Source organism: Phocoena phocoena, chromosome 4 (assembly GCF_963924675.1).
Source record: "Phocoena phocoena chromosome 4, mPhoPho1.1, whole genome shotgun sequence".
Taxonomy (NCBI): Eukaryota; Metazoa; Chordata; class Mammalia; order Artiodactyla; family Phocoenidae; genus Phocoena; species Phocoena phocoena.
In genome coordinates this window covers 63150248-63171961 of record NC_089222.1, presented here as the reverse complement: position 1 = coordinate 63171961, position 21714 = coordinate 63150248, and the positions used below count along the sequence as shown (strand labels likewise).

Genomic DNA, 21714 nt, shown 5'->3' with positions numbered 1-21714 from the left:
TGTTCATCTCTGTGTGTTTGTTCTTTAATTCTTGTAGGTCTTTCTTAAACATTTCTTGCATCTACTTTTTTTTTTTTTTGCAGTACGCGGGACTCTCCCATTGTGGCCTGTCCCATTGCGGAGCACAGGCTCCAGATGTGCAGGCTCAGCAGCCATGGCTCATGGGCCTAGCCACTCCACGGCATGTGGGATCTTCCCGGACCAGTGCACGAACCCATGTCCCCTGCATCGTCAGGCAGACTCTCAACCACTGCGCCACCAGGGAAGCCCTCTTGCATCTTCTTCATCTTTACCTCCATTCTTTTTCCAAGGTCCTGGACCATCTTCACTATCATTATTCTGAATTCTTTTTCTGGAAGTTTGCCTACCTGCACTTCATTTAGTTGTTTTTCTGGGGTTTTATCTTGTTCCTTCATCTGGTACATAGCCCTCTGCCTTTTCATTTTGTCTATTTTTCTGTGAATGTGGTTTTCATTCCACAAGCTGCAGGATTCTAGTTCTTCTTGCTGTCTGCCCTCTGGTGGATGAGGCTATCTAAGAGGCTTGTGTAAGCTTCCTGATGGGTGGGACTGGTGGTGGGTAGAACTGGGTGTTGCTCTGGTGGGCAGAGCTCAGTAAAACTTTAATCTGCTTGCCTGCTGAGGGGTGAGGCTGAGTTCCCTCCCTGTTGGTTGTTTGGCCTGAGGCGACCCAGCACTGTAGCCTACAGGCTCTTTGGTGGGGCTAATGGTGCACTCCAGGAGGACTCACACCCAGGAGTACTTCCCAGAACTTCTGCTGCCAGTGTCCTTGCCCCCGCAGTGAGCCACAGCCACCCCCCACCTTTGCAGAAGACCCTCTAGCACTAGCAGGTACATCTAGTTCAGTCTCCAATGAGGTCACTGCTCCTTCCCCCTGGGTCCTGATGTGCACACTACTTTGTGTGTGCCCTCCAAGAGTGGAGTCTCTGTTTCCCCCAGTCCTGTCAAAGTCCCACAATCAAATCCTGTTAGCCTTCAAAGTCTGATTCTCTGGGAATTCCTCCTCCCATTGTCAGATGCCCAGGTTGGGAAGCCTGACGTGGGGCTCAGAACCTTCACTCCAGTGGGTGGACTTCTGTGGTATAATTGCTCTCCAGTTTGTGAGTCACCCACCCAATGGTTATGGGATTCGATTTTACTGTGATTGCACCCCTCCTATCATCTCACTACGGCTTCTCCTTTGTCTTTCGATGTGGGGTTTCCTTTTTGTTGAGTTCCAGTGTCTTCCTGCCGATGATTGTTCAGCAGTTACTTGTGATTCTGGTGCTCTCGCAAGAGGGAATGAGGGCACGTCCTTCTACTCCGCCATCTTGAACCAATCTTGAAATTAGCACACTTTTAAATGACCAATGGATCAATGTTATTAGTCTACTTGGGCCACCATTACCACAGACTCAGTGGTTTAAACAGCAGACATTTATTTCTCCAGTTCTGAAGGCTGGGAAGGCCAAAACCAAGGTGCTAGCCAATTCAGTTCCTGGCGAAGACACACTTGCTGGCTTGCAGATGACCACATTCTCTGCTGTGTCCTCACATGGCAGACAGAGAGTTCTCATCTCTCTTTCTCTTCTTGTAAGGACATTAATCCCACCGGGGGGGCCCACACACATGACCTCATCTAAACCTAATTGCCTCCCAGAGACCTCACCTCCAACCAACTACCATCACACTGGGGGATTAGTGCTTCAACATATGAATTTTAAGGGGACACAAACATTCAGTCCATAACATTCTGCCCCTGGCCTCCCTAAAATTCATAAAGATATACAAAAATATCCATCCCATCCCAACAGTCCCAAAAGTCTCAACTCATTCTAGCATCAACTCTTAAATCAAGAGCCTAAAGTCTTATCAAAATCAGGTATGGGTGAGATTCAAGGTATGATTCATACTGGGGCAAAACTTCTTTCCAGCTGTGAACCTGTGAAACCAGAAAAGTTACCTGCTTCCAAATACAGTCCTGGAACAGGCATAGGCTAAACATTCCCATTCCAAAAGGGAGAAAGTGGAAGGAAGGTGTTATGGTTTCAAGGAAGTACAAAACCTAGCAAGGCAAATATTGTTACATCTTACAGCTGGAGAATAATTCTCTTTGGCTCTATGCTCAGTCCTCTGGTCCATTGGAGCAATGGTCCTGCCTTCAGGACCCAGTGGATTGGCAACGCCATCCCTATTGCTCTGCGTGGCAGGTTACCACCCCCTGCCTCCAGGTGGCCCCACCCCCAAGGCTCCAGAAGACCACTATCTGACCTGTTGAAACTGAGGTGATGCCCACCCCTCCTACCTTTTGAAACCAAGGAAGCAGCCCTGATGATCTCTGAATTGCCTTCAGGGTCATTTTTCCCTTGTCTTGAAGAATAGCACATGTTCACAGCCAAATAACTTTATGGTCCAGTCCTGTCTATAGGATCTAACAAGCCCAATAGCCTTCCCTCATTTGGTCTGAGCTCCATTCCTTTGGGTTGAAACTGTTAGTGTTGCTGCTGGAGTGGCTAATTAGGTCTGTAGTCTATTCCCATACTAATCCCCTTATCAAAGGGTTGTTGGGCCCCACCTTACTGTTCTCTTCAGAAAAACTTTCTCATTTTTTGCAATATGGACAGGGTGAGAATTTTCAAAACCGTAAGTTCAGGATCTCTTTTTTTTTTAATTTATTTTATTTATTTTTGGCTGCGTTGGGTCTTCGTTGCTGTGCGCAGGCCCTCTCTAGGTGCAGCCAGTGGGGACCATTCTTTGCTGCGATGCGCAGGCCTCTCATTGCAGTGGTCTCTCTTTGTTGTTGAGCACGGGCTCTAGGCGCAGCGGGCTTCAGTAGTTGTGGCATGTGGGCTCAGTAGTTGTGGCTCACAGGCTCTAGAGTGCGGGCTTGGTAGTTGTGGTGCACAGGATTAGTTGCTCCGCGGCATGTGGGATCCTCCTGAACCAGGGCTCAAACCCGTGTCCCCTGTGTCGGCAGGCAGATTCTTAACCACTGCACCACCAGGGAAGCCCTCAGGATATTTTCTGCTTAACAACTGCTTCTTCAATGCATTCCTTTCTTTTCACATCTTACTATAAGCAATCAGGAGGCACCAAGCCTCTCCTTCAACACTTTGCTTAGAAATTGCCTCAGTTAAACATGCATTTTCATTTCTCACAAGTTCTACCTTCCACAAAACACTAAAACATGAACATAATTGTGCCGAGTTCTTCGCCATTTTTATAAAATTTATCACTTTTTCTCCATTGTCTTATAACATGTTCCTCATTCCCATCTGAGATTTCACCTGAACAGGCTTTATAGCCCATATTTCTACCAACATTCTGTTCATGACTATTTATGCTTTCTCTAAGAAAATGGACATTTCTCTATAGCTCTCCTCTTTTCCTTGTAGGCCCTCAGCTCAATCACCTTTAACTGCCTGTTCATGGCAATCTTGATCTTTTCTAGCATGCACCTCCAAACTCTCCCAGCCTCTACCCACTATCCTGTTGCAAAGCTGCTTCCACATTTTTAGGTATTTGTTACAGCAGCATCCCACTTCACAGTACCAAAATTCAGTCTTAGCTCAGTCTGCTCTAATGAATACCGTAGCCTGGGTGGCTTAAACAACAAATATTCTTTCTCACGTTTTATAGGCTGGAAATCTGAGACCAGCATGCCAAGATGGTTGGGTTTTTGTTTGTTTTATTTTGGACGCACTGCATGGCATGCAGGATCTTATTTCCCTGACCGGGGATAGAACCCGTGCCCCCTGCAGTGGAAGCGCGGAGTCTTAACCACTGGACTGCCAAGGAAGTCCAGATGGTTGGGTTCTGATGAGTGTCTTCTTCCTGACTCACAGGCAGGCACCTTCTCGCTGTGTGCTCACATGTCCTTTCCTCAGTGCATGCCCATGGAGAGAAACAGCAGAAAGAAGATAGGTAAGGAAACAGAGGACTTGAACAACACAATAAACCAACTAGATCAAACATGTATGAACACTCTACCCAACAACAACAGAATTCACACTCTTCTGAGAGAGCTTTGTCTCTCCTCCTCTGTCTATAAGGGCATTAATCTCATCATAAGGGTCCCACACTTATGACTTTATCTAAACCTAATCATCTCCCAAAGGCCCCACCTCCAAAAACCATCACATTGGGGGTTAGAGCATTAATATATGAATCTTGCGGGGAGACAAATTTTCAGTCCATAACATGTATCATGCTGATTTTATTATTATTCGTTTGCTTACCAGCGAGATTCATTATCTTGAATTTCATAGGTTTGTTAAACATTTATAGTTTTTTTAGATGAGTAGCCAGTTTATGGCCTTTGCCCATTTTCCTACTGAGGTGTTCATCTGTAACTTCTTGATTTGTTAGAGCTCTTTATATTGTAAGTAGACTAACACTTTGTTACATATAGAGTAAAATTTTACAGTTTGTTTTTCTCTTGAAATTGGTTTTTTAACAGTAACTTTAACATATAAATAAATTATTAATCTAATTTCTATTAATAAAAACTTTAAAAATTTACATATAATTAAGCTTTTCACTTTTTTCTTTATGATTCCTGCTTTGGTATCATTCATAGAAATACTTGAACAACTTCAGAATCATAGGAATTTAGCAAGGAATATTAGTAATAACAATAGCAAAATTACTAATAATCACTGTCAGTTTTTGAGTATTTATTATGTATAAGACACTCTACATACATTATTCTACAGGGATACCCCAGAGGTATTGCAGGTTTGGTTCCAGACTACCACAGTAAAGTGAATATCGCAATAAAATGAGTCATGGAAATTTTTTGGTTTCCTGGTGTATATAAAAGTTATGCTTGGGACTTCCGTGGTGGTACAGTGGTTAAGACTCTGCGCTCCCACTGCAGGGGGCACGGGTTCGTTCATCAGGGAAATAAGATCCCACGTGCTGCACGGCACGGCCGAAAAACAAAAATAGTTATGCTTGCACTATACTGTAGTCTATTAAGTGTGCAATAACATTATGTCTAAAAAAAACATACATACCATAATTTTAAAATACTTTATTACTAAAAAACACCAAAACAATTACAATAGCAACACCAAAGATCAGTGATCACAGATATAATAATAACAAAAAGTTTGAAATATTGTGAAAATTACCAAAATGTGACACAGAGGCACGAAGGGAACGAATGCTGTTGGAAAAATGGCACCAATAGACTAGCTTGATTCAGGGTTGCCACAGATCTTTAGTTTTTTTAAAAAACACAATATCCGCAAAGCCTGATAAAGAAAAGTGCAATAAAATAAGGTATGTCTATATTTAATCCTCACAACAAACCTAGGAAGTAATGATTATTCCCATTCTACAGATCAGGAAACCGAGTCTCAGGAAGACAAAGTAACTTGCTCGCAGTCATGTGAGTTGCAAGTGTTGGAGCTGAAATTCAGTCACTGTGCTGATAAATGAACAGACCCGGTCCCCATCCAGCCTCTTCTGTGCTGGCTGCTAGAAGGGACTTCATGCATGTCCCTTCCCCACCCCACCCGCCAAGCCTCATGTCACCTGTAAAATTTGTTTAGCAATAACTTCCTTATAGAGTTGTTGAGGGATTTTTAAAATTAATTTTTATTGGAGTATAGTTGCTTTACAATGTGGTGGTGTACAATGAAGTGTATCAGCTATATGTATACATATATCCCCTCTTTTTTGGATTTCCTTCCCATTTAGGTCACCACAGAGCATTGAGTAGAGTTCCCTGTGCTATACAGTAGGTTCTCATTAGTTGTCTATTTTATACACAGTAGTGTATATATGTCAATCCCAATCTCCCAATGTTGATGGAGTTAAATGAGAAAAAAATTATGTAACATGCCTGACACCAAGAGACCGTCAGTGGAAGAGAAGTCTCTTTCCTGGAGAACCTAACTCTTTCCCTCCCCTCTCCTTGTGGAGGGGTGGGGCAGAGACTGTGAGAGAAAGGGCAAACCAGTGCCTACAGTGAGGGGCAGAGGTTGAAATCCCAGGCCTAGCATCTAAGTAAGGAACAAAGTGTGGTGCAATGCACGCACGCCCACCATTACGCCTCCGAAAGAGGTCCCACCCGGGAGTGACTCAGATGCTTTGGACACCTTTCCCTGTGTGGGAAGCATGGGTGGGGCTGGATCGGGCAGATCTCCCTGCTGTTCAAAAGTAGCCACTCTTGCTTGTGAGGGGTGCCTGCGAGGTTGCTGCTCATCTCCCGCTGTCGCCCTGGTGGCCCTGACATACACACTGAGACCATGGGAACCCTCGGGGGACACCTGGTAGCAGGGATCTTCTTCTTCTTCTTCTCACTCTACTACTCGGTGCTGGTGTCCTTGGCCCTGTTACGGGGACAGAGGTTCCTCAAAGCCCCTCTGCCCCCAAGGGAGAAGCGAGGGCACAGGTGGTGGCAGCTGGTCCCTGTGGAAGGAGTGGGGAAGGTGGTTTTCTCCCTGATTCTCATCTTCCCCGAGTTCTTCTACCCGCCAGGAACAAAGCGGCTGATGATGGTGGACTGGGAGGCCCCTCGGTGACCGTTCACGTTCAAGGACGAGTGGCGGCACTTCACCACGTACGGGTCCTTCCTCCTCAGTGGCGTGGTGGACATCGCGAGCCAGGCGTGCGAGGCGTGTGAAGCTGGAGCAGGCGGCCGAGGCTCTGGCCTTCCGTGCGCTGGTGCTGCTGGTGGTGACCCACGCCGGGCACAAGGGCGCCCTGGAGACACACGTGCACACGCTGTTCACAGTGCCTGCCTTCCCGGTCGGCCTGGCGCTCGCCATCGAGATCTGGGTCCCCAGCTAGCCCCAGCTCTGGGTGCTCAAGACTTGGATGGGGCTGGTGCTCAGCAGCTGGCTGATGCAGCTAAACATCCTGATGTACACGCCGCCCTCGGGGCAGCCCTGGAGAGGGGAAAACCCCACGGACCTCACCTTCCTCACCATCTTCTTCTGCTGGCACCTGGCCTTAGGGGCTGCCTTGCTGACCACCATCTACGGCCTCTGCAGCCTCTGGCATGATCGCTTCTCCCCCTGGAGAAAGGTCCCAGGTGCCAAGTACCACCTGTGACCCATAGGCGAGGGCAGTGAAGAGCTTGAGAAGCTCTGGGCAGGGGCCCAACTACGAGATGGGGGTGTCTAGGTATAGAATCTGTCCCTGTGCTGTACCCTTTGTAATGAGAGTTTTGAGGATGCCCACTGTGTGCCTAGTGCAGAAATGTCCTGGGATCTGCAGTGTGGCTTTCCATCACAGGGGTCGCCTTCCTTGTTCCTAAATGAACCTTCCAGTTCCTAGGATTCCTGCTATCTCTCTCTCTGTTCTCTCCAGGCCTGTCTCTTTCCTGTCTCGCTATTCAGTATGGTTCCTAACCATGGACTTACATGAAGTGAGAGCAGGAGTAGTGTTTTTCTTTGACAGCTTTTGGGATCCAAGAGGAAGAAATGAAATGAGGGAACAGAGAGAGATGGAGGGTCTCTGGGGACTCGGCAGGGCTCTGCGTGTCTGAGGCGGGGCTGGCTTAGCGTGTGCATGTGTGTGCCGCCGGCGGCTGAAGGGGTGAAATGTGTGAGAGGGAAGGGGCTCTGTTTTCACATCGTGGTGAGGACTTCTGTTTTCTTCATGTCTCTCTGTTTTTTATTCACACTAAAGTGTAACAGGAAGAAGAGCTGGTTTTGTTGTTGCTGTTTTCTAATCTAAACTGGATGAGGCTACTTCTGCCTCAGGGAGTAAGGGATGAGGGGAAAGGGGGTGGCAATCAGTTCAGCAGGGCTCAAGTGAGGGCCTGGGTCTAAGGAGAAGACGTCTTCCTCCAGCCCTCCTTTAGCAGGGAGAAAGGAGGCAAGGGAGGAATTCCCAAAGGTGGGTGTAAGAAACGAGGATTACATTTGTATAATTTTAAGTTGTTTGGGTTCTGCTGTGACATGAGACAACTCCACTGCTTATGCAGAGTCTTTCAGTAAAGCCTTATGATACACGTACATGTGTCTTGTGTGAGTGATTCTGGGGCAAGACCAAAGAAAGGGCCCAGATTTCAGGTGGTGGGAGCAGAAGGGGAAGAACCGCCATGAAACATGGGGCACAGATGACCTCAGTGGTTCTGGAGATGAAGGGACTTGGAGCCAAGAGGGAAACTGCAGCCCCTGGAACCTGCAGAACTTTCCAGCCAGTCACTGAGTTCCTCCCAGAATGAGGAGAGGAGGTGCTAACAAATTCACATACTCAGTGAAATATATGAAAGCAAACTATATAAAAGTACTTATCCCTGGGTACAATTAGAAAACTGCTTCTGATAGCATGTGTCTGCTTATGTGAGATGATAAACGTAGCATTTGGAAGCCTGAAGAGGCAGGAAGACAGGAGGAGATGCTGGCCATACATGTGGACAAAGGACCACAGAGAAAAGTGCCCACACATGAAGCAGTGGCAATTCTGCCATGGCACACACAGTCAGAGATGCTGTCCTCAGAGACAGAAAATCTCTATGAAGCACAGAGAGAGATTTGCATTTGCAGATGGAGGGCAAGATGGGCTACACATTGTCCTCTGAAATATGCCTGGACACTCCCTAAAGAAGCAGGGTGCAAGAGTGTGGAAACAGGCCCTGGAAACAGTAGGACAGGGGTTAAAGCAAAGAAGGGGAGCAAGGGAAAGGATGGAAGTGGGGCAAGGGTCTGGCAAGTCACATGGGCTGGGCTTGCAGAGGAGCGACATTCTGGGTCTAAGGAGAAGACGTCTTCCTCCAGCAGCTGGAACCAGGCCAGCCTCAGCTTTCCTCCCGACCAAAGCAGGAACCAACCTAAGGAAAGGTCAGCACCCTTCTTTCTGTCCCCACCCTAAAAAGCCCAGAAACAGAGCCAGCTTTTCCAGCGGCTTGTGCACCCCCAGCAGTGAAAGCACTGAGTCCTAACCACTGGACTGCCAGGGAATTCGCAGGGCCCCTCACTTTATATCTTCTGCCCAAAGCCCTGGGAGAGGCCATAACAAGGGGTCCATATGATCGCTTATCACTGAAAAATAGCAAAAGTTAGATATTTCTGTATTCTTTTTTTCTCCATAAAATCTGGCTGCACCCTCTCCCTGAAGACTTAACACAGATTTACTTTCAGGATGCCTTATGATAAACACCTCTCTTTCCCTGTTAGTAGACCATGCTTTATTCAAGAATAATGGTAAGACTTTTACTTCTTCAGCTTGGAAACAAGAAGCTTAAAATGCTAATGACATCACACACTGGCTGAGAACCACCTGCTAAAGTAGAATCCCTCAGTCAACAAATGTAAATAAGTCTTATCAGATGCTGGGCCTGACTTAAAGAGGAGTAATTGGAGGTGCAGAAAACCGATGGCTAGGAGAGAGATGGGAAGTAATTTACAGAGGTGGGTCCTGTTTATCTTCATTTGTGCTGTGTGCGGGAATTCTTGTCCTGCACATCTGGCCTTTGCCCAGCGAATCAGTCATGACTCTCTAGGGAATCAGAACCAATAGGATGTGGATAGACATACAGAGAATTTAAGGAATGGACTCATGAGAACTTGAGGACTGGCAAGTCCAAAATCTTCAGGGCATGCCAGCAGGCTGGAGACCCAGGGGAGAGTTGATGTTGCCATCTTGAGTCTGAAGGCAGTCTGGAGGCAGAATTCCTTCTTCCTCAGGACACCGTAGACTTTTCTTTTAAGGCTTTCAACTGATTGGATGAGGCCCACCCACACTATGGAGAGTAATCTGCATATTCAAAGTATACTAATTTAAATGTTAAACACATTTGTTAAAAATACCTTCACAGGGGGCTTCCCTGGTGGTGCAGTGGTTGGGAGCCCACCTGCCGATGCAGGGGACATGGGTTAGTGCCCCGGTCCGGGAAGATCCCACATGTCGCGGAGCGGCTAGGCCCGTGAGCCATGGCCGCTGAGCCTGCGCATCCGGAGCCTGTGCTCCGCAACCAGAGAGGCCACAACGGTGAGAGACCCGAGTACCGCAAAACAAGAAACCTTCACAGGGATTTCCCTGGTGGTCCAGTAGGTAAGACTCCACGCTCACAATGCAGGGGGCCCCGGTTCAATCCCTGGTCTGGGAACTAGATCCCACATGCCACAACTCAAAAAAAAAAGATCCCACATGCTGCAAGGAAGATCCCGCATGCAGCAACTAAGACTCAGCACAGCGGGCTTCCCTGGTGGCGCAGTGGTTAAGAATCCACCTGCCAACTCAGGGGACATGGGTTTGACTCCTGGTCCGGGAAGATCCCACATGCCGTGGAGCAACTAAGTCCATGCGCCACAACTACTGAGCCCACGTGCCACAACTACTGAAGCCCGTGAACCTAGAACCCATGCTCCGCAACAAGAGAAGCCACCACAACGAGAAGCCTGCGTGCCACAACGAAGAGTAGCCCCCACGTGCCGCAACCAGAGAAAGCCCGCACGCAGCAACGAACACCCGATGCAGCCAAAGATAAAATAAATAAATTTATTTAAAAAAAAAAAAAAAAGCCTCAGCCCAAAAAATAAATAAATATTTTTTTAAAAATACCTTCATAGCAACATCTAGACTGATGTTTGGCCAAACAACTGAGTACCGTGGCCCAGCCAAGTTGATTAACCATCACACTCAGCATGATGGAACGTGGCCACTCAAACGTGATTTATGTCAACTGTGTTTGTCATGATTGTTGCAGACCTTCCAAAAGAGTAACAGTGACTTCATTTTAAAGGAACTCCACCATTATTGGTTCTGACTGCAGTCTGACTACAACTATACATGTTCTATGGACTTTATCCTTTCCCTGTATCCTCCAGAAGGAGAATGACAGAGTGACGGGTGTGCAGGTAGGTGACACTTGTTTTTAAATTAAAAAAAATAAGCTTAGAGGCTTTTTTTTTCTTTTTCATGTTACGTATTTTAGACGTCTTAGAAAATAACAAAAAGTAGTTTAAAGTATTTTGAAATCTACCATAATGCTCTTACCCAGAATTAATTACTGCCTGGCAGGGCTAAAAGGGTAGAATGTATTTCAACACACTAAGAGGTTGGATGGGAGGGTATACATATCAGAGAAGAGGCCTTTCCTGCTGAAGTTGACTGATGTGCCTGACGACCAAGGCATGGCTGACTGAAAAGTGTTGCAGGTGAAGGTCACTGAAGATAAGGAAATCCAGAACTGGGAGTCTAGTGCTGTGGGAAGGAACTGAGTAAGGATACTGACATGCTCGGAAGATGGCAACCTTGGGCCGGAGAAGAACTCAGAGCCCAGTCTGTGGCGAATTTGGAGGAGGGGGAGGTGGTAAGGTATCAAGGATGGCCAGAAGACAGAAAATGTGACTAATATCAGCTTCAAAGGAGGAAGTGATCGGGGTTAAGCAGACATGGTAATACCTACCCCACAGAGGTACTGTGAGAAATAAATAAGGTTCTGCATAAACAACACTTAATACGCAGTATGGTGTACAGTAGATGCTCAATACATATTAGCTTGAGATTCTGAATACACATATGCGCAATGACCAGACCATATATAAAAATAAAACTCTGACCCACAACCTGCAGCAACCAGCCCAGGAAGCCAGCCTGCTATCTATAAATCAGACTTGTAGAAAGTCAGCTATCACGCACTACTAACCAGTCCAGGTAGCCAAATAACAACCCCTATAACAACTGACCCAAAATGGGAAGGACCTGACTATAATGAACAGCTTCCCTAATTTTTGCCCTGCTTCCAACTTAGGACCAACCAAAGAAAGCCAAATATGCACCCCTAAGCAATCACATGATACCCCACTTCTAGTTAGCCAGCCTGCAGCTTCCCTATGCCAACAGCCTCCAATCAAGGCATAACTGATGCCTTCTCTTTTTTTTCCCACTATGAAGCGTTCCCATTCCTCTGCCTGTCTTTGAGTCTTTGCCAAAAAGCAAATAAAGGTGGCTAACTCCCTTGCTATAGCAAGCCCTGAATATAAAGCCTTTGCTTGTTCTCCTTTGATTGGTTTTCATCTATTTTCACATGTTCAATTCTTTCATTTACTCATTCAAGCAGTTATTCAATATTTATTGAGCATATATTGATACTATATGCCAGACCCCATGCTGGGACATGAGAATAATGACGTGACCCAGATGCACAGGTCCCTGCCTTCAAGCTCATTATGGTTGTGGGAGAAGAAAGGCAAATAAACAGCAAGGTAAGTACAGTCTGAAAGGGACTGTGATGAGGGGCAGCTAATCCAGACTTGTGAATCAGGGAAAGCTTCCTAGAAAAGTGACGTCACCACAGGGACCTGAAGGATGAATATGGCCAAGGGAAGAGCTGTAAGGGAAACAGTCAGGAAAAAGGGAAACGGCCATAGGAAAAGTCCCCAGGTAATTGCATAAACACCGAAGGAAGTGAATGAAAGTGGGATGACTGGACCTCCGTGTTTGAGCTTGGAGTGGTGAACCATGAAGGTGGAAAGGCAGACAAGGGTCAGAATCCTTCTAGGCCACATGAAGGCATTTGGCATTTATCCTAAAGCTGACAGTAATGATCAGATTTCCATTTCGGAAACATCACTCAGGCTCCATGTGGAGTGAGGCCTGGAGAGCAAACCTGGAAGCAGGGAGACCAGTCAGGAGACTAACAGGTGATGGTGGCTGGATGAGACGAAAAGTGCAAGGACTAGGAAGCTGATTTAGAGGTTCCCACTCAGGACATCACGGCTGGAGGTCAGTAGGGTCGGGGGGGTTGGGGACGGTGGGACAAGCCAAAGCTTGTACAGCTGAGGAAGAAAGTAAATGCAGTCACTGAGAAAATGAAATCCACACTGGGGTCTGGAGAAGAAGAGATGAATTCTGGATGGAGACATGAAGTTCAAGGTGTTGTTCTGGAAGCAGGTGGATGAACTTGTCTGGAGCTCAAGAGAAAGGGGTGGGTAGAGAGGGCAATCTGAAAGTCATAAATGGGCATTAAAGCCATTTATGCGGATGGGTGAGATTGCTGAGGGATAGGGTACGGGGAAGAGGGCTTGGAACGGGACTCTGGGAGGCACCACACCTAACTGGAAAAAAGAAGGCAGGCACTCATGAGGCAAACCAAGAAAGAGTAGCCAGGGAGATGCGAGGAAAACCAGGACCTTGCTGTAACATAGATACTAAATATTGATATTGTTTTAATAAAGGGAGTAGCAAACAAAGCCTTTTTTCTTATTCCCAGTTCCTCCTTCCCCTTCCAGAGAAGGATGGTCCCCAGGACACTGGGAGGGAACTCACTCTACGAGTTACTAGTGGAACTGGTCATGCATTGCCCCATAGTGTTGCCCAAGCTGCATCAACAAAGTGCTAGCGTTGGTACACATCATTAAGTAAAACTGGATGATGAAATCATGGGAAGAAATGCACATGCTTAGGACAAGGACGTCCCCCTGAGGTAGGAGATAGATAGCCCCCTTCCCCCACCCTCCCCGCCCAGGGTAAACAGCTGGAGTTCGTTCCCTGTGGACCGATACTCGAATATGAAAATAGCAGGACAATTGAGAGAGGAGGCTGGGCCCCGCCCAGATAAGAGATAAGAGACCACATATTTCTCATTCTCAAAGTCAAGGAGACCTTCCCGACTAGAAAGCTCCTTGGAGGTCAAAAGGGAAGTGATGCTAAGCTACCCATAGGCCTCTTCTCTGGAAGCCATCTTACCTGAGAGATGCAAGAGCACACATGGGAGGATCCTGAGATATACCAAATACAGACTCAGAACCAGGCAATTTAAAATGGTTGGCCAGGGCTTCCCTGGTGGCGCAGTGGTTGAGAGTCCACCTGCCGATGCAGGGGACATGGGTTCGTGCCCTGGTCCGGGAAGATCCCACATGCTGCGGAGCAGCTGGGTCCGTGAGCCATGGCCGCTGAGCCTGCGTGTCCGGAGCCTGTGTTCCGCAATGGGAGAGGCCTGCGTACCAAAAAAAAAAAAAAAGGTTGGCCAAAGGAAACCTGGAAGAAATGCCCCATATAAGTGATTTAAACTACCATGAGGGCACGACTCTTTTCTCTGAGTCCGCCTGTGTGTCTATCCACCTGTACTGTACTCCTTTTCCTCCTAATAAACACTTTGTTTCACTACTCTCCGTCTTTGTGGGAATTCTTTTCTGCAAAGCTGAAGGGCCATGGCCTTGTCACTGACCACTGGTCTAGTGGCTAGGATTCAGCTCTCTCACTGCCGTGACCCAAACTCAATCTCTGGCCAGGAACCGAAACCCTGCTTCAAGCCACTGCAGGCCGAGGCCACCTGAGATCAACCTACATCACACCCACCTGAGGATTTTACTAGTATCTTGGTTAGGTGGGACTGGAAGTTAATTACAGGACCACAGTGGGCATTATTCCAGTTTGATGGTTGAACAGTATACAGTTAACTATCTAGTTCATTAGCCCGGGTTACTGAGTGTCTACCATATTTCCTCTCTCTTCAATAGCCTGTGGGTACAAAAGGGACCACAGGAAGGATAATGGTTTATGTTTCAAGTCCCCAACCTCTTAAGCCCCCTCTGAGGTACCCCTCCCCATCCCCACAAGCCTCTCTCTCTCTCCCCCCCTCCCCTTTCCCTCTCCCTCTCTCTTCTCTCCCCTCACCCACAAACTCTGGGCCTTCCAGTTTCCAGGAGAGTCCAGAGATTACCCTTCCGCCTTCCTCACTGCCAACGGTGTCCCTGGTAACGAGGCCGCTTTCCTCTCTAATTCGCAATTCTTTAAAGACTGCATAGAGGCCCTCCTCCCCCAACCAGGAAAAAACGTCCTTCTCCCAGCACTGTGCGCCCGCCCTCGGGGGCCCTCCGCCCTCCTGAAAACAGTTCCTTAACTTCCCCTAGCAACCCCACTCTCCAGGGACACAGTCCTCAAGGACCAATCTCCGCGTGGCAGCATCCTCACTGCCTAGCGCATCAACCTGTCCTGGTGTCTTGGGACAGAATCTAGGAGCGTGGGGACTGGCAGACAGAGTTGGGAGAGACATTTAACTTCCTTTGTACTTCTGATTGTTTTATCATGTACAAAAGAAAGAACACGGGTAATACGCTCGATTTTTTTTTTCAACGAAATCAAAATTAAAACTGTACTAAGGGCACAGAACTATCTAGTAAACCGTGAGGAACGCACGGAGCCCAGTTCTGCCAGGCTGCCCCCGGCTGTGCCTGATGTGCTCCACGGCCACCCTCTTGTTAAAGGGGTTCCGGCCTGAGAATGGCCGGGGTGCCAGGGCCCCTCTCCCCTACGCAGTTCCTCTCCCCTCCTAGGGACTGGGGCGGAGGTCAGGAACTCAGCCTGGAGCCCGCCTCTGCGCAGGCGAGGGGCTGCGGGGACGCTGCGGCGCGTGGCGTGTCTGCCCGCCCCAGCGGGCGCCCAAGGGAGGGGCGCGCCTCCCACCGCGCCGCACTTTCTTTTCCTGCCTCAGCCTGGAGGTCCGGCCTCGCAGCTCACTCGGAAGAGTGTCCAGACGGGGTGGTGTACCCACCCCTCCTGGATCGTTTGTATCCTCAGCGTCTGGCACCACACCAGATTCGGGAGGCAGAGGCTGCGCGGGGGAGGAAGCTTCGCGTTCTGCCTGGGTGCCCAAAGCTAGGCCCCAGCACTGCTGAGCCTTCTTATGCCACGCCCGGCCGGACGAAGGCAGACCGGCCCCAGGTACCCAGAGGTTACACGCCTAATCTGGGGAAATGAGGAGGGAGATGGATGAGTCACTGATGGATGGACGGATTCTTAGATCTTTTCTGCGTGCACTATTTCTCCAGCTCCTTCTAAGCACTCGGGAGGAATCGGCGAACAAAACAAAGCTCCCTGGCGCTCTCAGATCTAGAGTGGGAGGTGACAGTGACCTGATTAGTTCATATATTGATGTTTAGCCCTAAGTGTCTACACCACCTCCTCCTACACCCTATTAAAAGCAAACTTTCCTTGACAAATTGCTCTCCATTGTGCACCAAGGCAGCCAGCAAGTGGCAAAAGCATGCTGATTGGGGGAGGGTGTGGGCAGGAAGAGGTATGAAGTTGGGAAACACAATGCCTACGTTAAGCAGAGACATTTTTTTCATTCGTAAAACATCATTTATCATCATCATTGGGGCTTCTCAAAATTTCCTAAGTGCCCCCAACCTCTTTTTTAGTCGCTAACATTTGAAAAGAAAGAAAGAAAGTTTCATTCCGCAAGGTCATAAAAACACTTCTATTCACTCGTTATTTAACAGTTTCTGGCAAGATGGTTGAGATGCCAGATGTGGTGACAGTTCGTCAGAAGAAAAAGCACAAGTTTGAAAGGCAAATGATAGGGATACGTGAATGTCCTCAATGGGAATAACAAGGTTTAATGACCAGACAACTGTGCCCCAAATGTCCGATTAACAAGAAGCACGGAGCAATGACAAAGGGATCAAAACCAGAGCACTGCCAGACAAGAGGAACTCCAAACAGGCCCTTCCCAGGCATGTTTCTTTTCTTTCTTTCTTCCTTCTTTTCTTTCTTTCTTCGTCTTGTGATGAAAACTTTTAAGATCCACCCTCTTAGCAACTTTCAAATATACAATACAGTATTATTAACTGTACCCCCATGCTGTACATTACATCCCCATGACTTATTTATTTGATAGCTGGTAGTTTATATTTTTTAACCCTCTCCTCTCATTTCACCCACCCCCTCGCTGGTGACCACCAATCTGTTCTCTCTATCCATGAGCTTGGATCTGTTTGTTTTTTGTTTGTTTTTAGATTCCACATGTAAGTGGGATCATACAGTACCTGTCTTTCTCTGTCTGACTTATTTCACTTAGCGTAATGCCCTCAAGGTCCATCCATGTTGTTGCAAATGGCAAGATTTCATTCTTTTTTATGGCTAAATAATATTCCATTGTACATATATACACTGCATTTTCTTTGTCCATTCATCCATTGACAGACACTTAGGTTGCTTCCATATCTTGGCTATTTTAAATAATGCTACAATGAACATTGGGGTGCAGATGCCTTTTCTAATTAGTATTTTTATTTCCTTTGGATAAATACCCAGAAGTGAATTATTGAATCACATGGTAGTTCTATTTTTAATTTTTCAAGGAATCTCCATATGGTTTTCCATAGTGGCTGCACCAACGTAGATTCCCACCAACAGTGCACAAGTGTTCCCTTTTCTCCACATCCTCGCCAACACTTGTTATTTCTTATCTTTTTGATGACAGCCATTCTGACAGGTGTGAGGTGATATCTCATTGTAGTTTTGATTTACATTTCCCTGATGATTAGTGACGTTGGACACCTTTTCATTTACTTGTTGACCATCTGCGTGTCTTCTTTGGAAAAATTCAGATCTTCTGCCCATTTTTAAATCAGATTGTTTATTTTTTTTACTATTGAGTTGTATGAGTTCTTTACATATTTTGGATATTAGTACCTTATCAGACTTATGATTTGCAAATATCTTTTCCTGTTCGGTTGGTTGTCTTTAACCAGTCATTTTTCTTAAGCTGCAAAGCAGAGTAGGTTTTGCCGTATTTTGTTTCAGGACTTGTTTTTCTTTTTTTGTAATCTGACACTACCTGCCTATTTAAGTGACATCCTGTGTGAAACCTACATTCACACACAAGATTTATATGCAGACAAAACAGCATACCATGATTTACCTGTAGACAGAGTCAAGTTCAGAAAATTACTATCAATGATCCTACCAAACTCAATACCCTCTTTTTGTAACAAATACTTTGTAAAGGTCCTTTACTATCTTGAACTGAAATTCATAGATAATATAATCTGTCTACATACATGATTGCAAAGACTAGAGATAGATAGATGATATATAGATAGATGATATATAGATAGATGACACTATAATATCTGTCAATGCCTCCCAGCCAGAGACCCTCAGGAACACACTTACAGTTGAATAAGTTAAATCTATTGTTCTTTGCAAGGAGGGAGAATATGCACCACAGGGAAATGTGGTAGAAGGGACTTGGAGGATTTAGGTTTGTTAGGTGACTTTCAGGAGGATTCATGGAAGTGGTGCTTTGCTTTGGATTAGATGCTGCTGAGAAGTGGGAATCATTCTACAGTTGGGTCTTTTGATAAAAGTGACCCAGAAGGAGGGTAGATTAGAGTAAGACTAAAGGTATCATTGTAAAGGAGCAGCAGACACATGTCCTAGCCAAGATAGGGAGATGTTTAGTCATTTCTCTGGTTTGGACCACGATCACATTCGTCTGTGTTCAGACATGATTACAGGGTGTTCTTGTTTTTGTCTAGATCCATCAAGGTCTCAGAGTGGCTTCGTCTCATACTGGCGATCTGTGAAATTGTTGATGTGCAACAGGAGAACACAATGCTGAGCAGTGAGTGCCAGGCCAACTCCCAGGTGTCATGGATGGCTTTTCTCATTTTCATATCCTAAGTGAAAGCAAAAGGAGAGATAAAAATGATCCATAATGAAATAATGTACATTTTGATATATAAATGCTCCAGCATAACTATATTAGAATACATAATAGAGTCAGACGATTGCACTCCCTTATATGAGGCAGTTTGGATTTAAAAGTAAGAATATTGGAAGCGTTTCCTTACAATAAATGCAGAAGAATGAAAGAGAGTGGTTCCAATTATCATCAGAATTTAAATTAGTGTTAAGATATATAATAACACACCAGGCTCATTTGTATATGATAAGAGAAGGAAGAAATAACCTCAATGGAAACAGGAATAACATGTTAAGCAAATCATAGGCTGTCAAGGCAGAAAACATAAAGAACAATCTTCTCATGGCATTAGCCTTACTGTGAGTACTGAAGAAAAAAAACCTTTTTGTATGACATGGAGGAAAAGAGTGATGAAATATCTCAGAGATCATATCTCCTGTCTTGAAATTTCAATACCCATTCAGTGCATGCATATTAGTATTTTAAAAGACCTTGAAGATCATATACAATAAACCCAAAGCTAATGCATATTTTAATATAATGGGATTCTCTCCAGGCCCCTGACCGGCCCTTGTTGCCAAACCTGAGGCAGATGAAAAGGATAGTAACACTTACCCTACAGGGTTGGTGCTATGATTAAAGATAATGTTTGGTAGCTCAAACAACTCAATAACAAAAAAACAACACAATCAAAAAATGGGCAGAAGACCTAAATAGACATTTCTCCAAAGAAGGCTTACAGATGGCCAATAAGCACATGAAAAGATGCTCAACATCACTAATTATCAGAGAAATGCAAATCAAAACTACAATGAAGTATCACCTCACACCAGTTAGAATGGCCATCATTTAAAAGTCTACAGATAATAAATGCTGGAGAGGGTGTGGAGAAAAGGGAACCCTCCTACACTGTTGGTGGAAGTGTATATTGGTGCAGCCACTATGGAAAACAGTATGGAAGTTCCTCAAAAGACTAAAAATAGAGCTGCCATATGATCCAGCAATCCCACTCCTGGGCATACATCCAGACAAAGCTATAATTCAAAAAGATACGTGCACCCCAATGTTCATAGCAGCACTGTTTACAATAGCCAAGACACGGAAGCAACCTAAGTGTCCATCGACAGATGAATGGATAAAGAAGATGTGGTACATATAGACAATGGAATACTACTGATACTAAGTCATATAAATGGATGAAATAATGCCATTTGCAGCAACATGGATGGACCTAGAGATCATCAGATTAAGTGAAGTAATCAGAAAGAAAAAGACAAATACCATATGATATTGCTTATATATGGAATCTAAAATATGACACAAATGAACTATTCTATGAAACAGAAACAGATTCAGACATAGAAAACAGACTTGCGGTTGCCAAGGAGGAGGGTAAGGGGGGAGGGATGGATTGGGAGTTTGGGACAAGTAGTTGCAAACTATTATATATATGTATAACTGAACCACTTTGCTCTACACCAGAAACTAACACAACATTGTAGGGAATTCCTTGGCAGTCCAATGGTTAGGACTCTGTGCTTTCACTGCCGACGGCATGGGTTCAACTAAGGTTTCACAAGATGCAGCAGAGTGGCCTAAATAAATTAATTAATTAATATTTTTTTAAATTGTGAATCAACCATGCTTCAATAAAATAATTTTTTAAAAAAAAATAATGTTTGGAACATGTATAGTTCACGGTGCTCTAAAGCTAGCCATTGTCATCAGTTTAGTCTTTGGGCCCCGTGCGCACGCATACGTGCACACACACACACACACAAAGATGGAGAGATAGGATGTGTGCTTGCTTGAGTCTCCATGATTACATGGCAGGTGCTTGAATGAGTGTGTGTGGTCGAGTTTGCAGGAGAATCCCAGGCAACGCTGTTGCAGGCTTTTGACAGTGCAGGCCAGGTATGGGGGGATCACAGGAGATAGAGAGGACAGGTTGAACATAACTGGGTTGGAACTTGCTCAGTTGGGTATGTGGATACTTGTGTACAACATGCTTCAATATATTTACATCTGTGCCTTTTTTTGATAGTACAGACCTCTGGGAAAATAGTTTTTATTAACATCACAAAAATGCAGGGACTTCCCTGGTGGTCCAGTGGGTAAGACTCTGCACTCCCAATGCAGGGGTCCCGGGTTCAATACCTGGTTGGGGAACTAGATCCCACATGCATGCCGCAACTAGGAGTCTGCATGCTGCAACTGAGACCCAGCACGGCCAAAATAAATAATTTTTTTTTTTAATTGCAAAAACTGCAGCCCTACATTTTACATGCTTGACTTTTGGACCCCATTTATTTCACTGTGGCCTGGGGTTCTTTCGCTTCATCGGGTGGTGGAGAATAGAAGCTGAATTGGAAGAGTAGACAAGAAGTCTTAGAGAAGTTAGCATTGGGACTGTATCAGCCTAACAGTGAAAATCCTGAAAAACGGCGAGGAATCCAAAATAAATAAAACACAATTTTCTTTGCATTGTGCTAAACATCTGTTGTTAATTTTTTTATCATTTTTTTAAAACATCTTTATTGGAGTATAATTGCTTTACAATGGTGTTAGTTTCTGCTTTATAACAAAGTGAATCAGTTGTACATATACATATGTCCCCATAACTCTTTCCTCTTGCGTCTCCCTCCCTCCCACCCTCCCTATCCCACCCCTCTAGGCGGTCACAAAGCACCGAGCTGATCTCCCTGTGCTATGCGGCTGCTTCCCACTAGCTATCTATTTTACGTTTGGTAGTGTATATAAGTCCATGCCACTCTCTCACTTTGTCCCAGCTTACCCTTCCCCCTCCCCATATCCTCAAGTCCATTCTCTATTAGGTCTGGGTCTTTATTCCTGTCCTGCCCCTAGGTTCTTCATGACATTTTTTTTTTTTTAGATTCCATATATATGTGTTAGCATACGGTATTTGTCTTTCTCTTTCTGACTTACTTCACTCTGTATGACAGACTCTAGGTCCATCCACCTCACTACAAATAACTCAATTTCGTTTCTTTTTATGGCTGAGTAATATTCCATTGTATATATGTGCCACATCTTCTTTATCCATTCATCAGATGATGGACACTTAGGTTGCTTCCATCTCCTGGCTATTGTAAATAGAGCTGCAATGAACATTTTGGTACATGACTCTTTTTGAATTATGGTTTTCTCAGGGTATATGCCCAGTAGTGGGATTGCTGGGTCATATGGTAGTTCTATTTGTAGTTTTCTAAGGAACTTCCATACTGTTCTCCATAGTGGCTGTACCAATTCACATTCCCACCAGCAGTGCAAGAGTGTTCCCTTTTCTCCACACCC

At 45.5% G+C, this 21714-nt stretch overlaps 1 pseudogene; it reads left to right on the top strand.

Moving 5' to 3' along the window:
* The first annotated feature begins 6256 nt into the window (after positions 1 to 6256).
* Positions 6257 to 7136, top strand: LOC136122948 (transmembrane epididymal protein 1A-like; annotated as a pseudogene).
* Positions 7137 to 21714: the final 14578 nt, after the last annotated feature.